This window comes from Scylla paramamosain, chromosome 15 (assembly GCF_035594125.1).
Source record: "Scylla paramamosain isolate STU-SP2022 chromosome 15, ASM3559412v1, whole genome shotgun sequence".
Taxonomy (NCBI): Eukaryota; Metazoa; Arthropoda; class Malacostraca; order Decapoda; family Portunidae; genus Scylla; species Scylla paramamosain.
The window spans coordinates 15889232-15891011 of NC_087165.1; positions in this window are offsets into that span (position 1 = coordinate 15889232).

Consider the following 1780-nt stretch of genomic DNA (forward strand, 5'->3'; position numbering starts at 1 on the left):
CTCTCTCTCTCTCTCTCTCTCTCTCTCTCTCTCTCTCTCTCTCTCTCTCTCTCTCTCTCAAGAAATGCAATAAGAGTGAAGAAGCGCAGGGAATTAGAGAGACTGTGTGTGTCTGTGTGTGTGTGTGTGTGTGTGTGTGTGTGTGTGTGTGTGTGTGTGTGTGTGTGTGATAACTTTTCCAAGACTAATTCCTTGAAATTATTCATCAAAAATCCTTAATGTTTCACTTAATTTAATTAACATTTACTTCATATTTATACTTTGCCTCTCCTCGCCATTCTTTATTGTGGAGAAGAAAAACCAAACTTTTTGATGAAAAATCTGAAGTTCTCTTAACTCCATCTGGCAATAGAAGTTCTATTTTACTTACAGGATATTCAGATTTATGTACTATCTAGGTGTGTATCTTATAAGTCACTGTCACCATGATATTTTCAATGCGAGAAGACGCATCTTACTCGGTCTGCTATATTGGCGTTTATATTAAGCAATGATTATAACTCTGCTTCTCGCCTTGCAAGTGTAAACTGTTATGTTTAGATTAATAAATCATATTCATCATGTATGTGCCTATTTATCCTCGTACTTCTCCAATGAGTTTCTCCGGTCTTAAAACTTTTTGTATGTAGTATTGACTGAAGCAATGAAGAAAGTAATTCGCTCAGGTATCCTAACTATCAGATTAGCAAGAAATCGTGTGGTTACCAATTCCTTTAATTTCGTGAGGAGGAGCGGCATTTTTACATTAATTTCATCACGAGGCAATTTAGTAAAACACACACACACACACACACACACACACACACACACGTACATTTGAACGTGATCGTTCGTTTAGTGCGCCATCTTTTGAAGCACAGCTCACTAAGACAACGAGATGAAATGTAAGGAAGTGCAACGACAATTCTTTATGCTATGTGCGCAACAACCACTCTGTATTTAACTGTAACGGCACGTGATGGCCAGCTGAATGGACCGGATAGTTTGTGTAAAACTTATCCCGAAAGAGAGACCCAAACCAAAAGGAGGTTTGCATTCAAGAATTGGGAAAAAGATATGGAAAATTGTTCAGCCGTCAGGAAAAGACACCTACATTCATTGATATCGTATGTTTATCAGGCAGTAACTGAGTCTGCGGCCAGACGTAAAGTAGTTAAGTTAGGGATACAGTAAAGTTTATATATATTCGTAAGAGAGAGAGAGAGAGAGAGAGAGAGAGAGAGAGAGAGAGAGAGAGAGAGAGAGAGAGAGAGAGGTGGGCGGGGCCAGGGACATATCGCAGACATGTGTGCAAATATTGAGAGAGGATGAGAGACACTGAATAAAATCTTATGTTGTTATGTTATAAACCAATTTTTAAGCAAAAAAATAAACATTCCCCTATAGAACTGTAGCAAGAGCTTAAATAGTACTGAATGTTTATTACTACTAAGGTTATTATTTAGTTATATATATGTAGTAATGTAGCCTTTCTACTTGTTCATTACATTTTTATAAGGGAGGGCCACCCTTTAGGAGTACAACATTCCATTGTTCTTTATGTATCGAGATTTAAGTACATATGTTTGCTCACGTTTGAAATCTAGAATCATGGTACTGTGCCAAAATTTATACATGATCGTTGTCTTTGCAGAAACTGTTTTCGTTTTATAATTATAAACTGCTCTCTCTCTCTCTCTCTCTCTCTCTCTCTCTCTCTCTCTCTCTCTCTCTCTCTCTCTCTCTCTCTCTCTCTCTCTCTCTCTCTCTCTCTCTCTCACACACACACACACACACACAC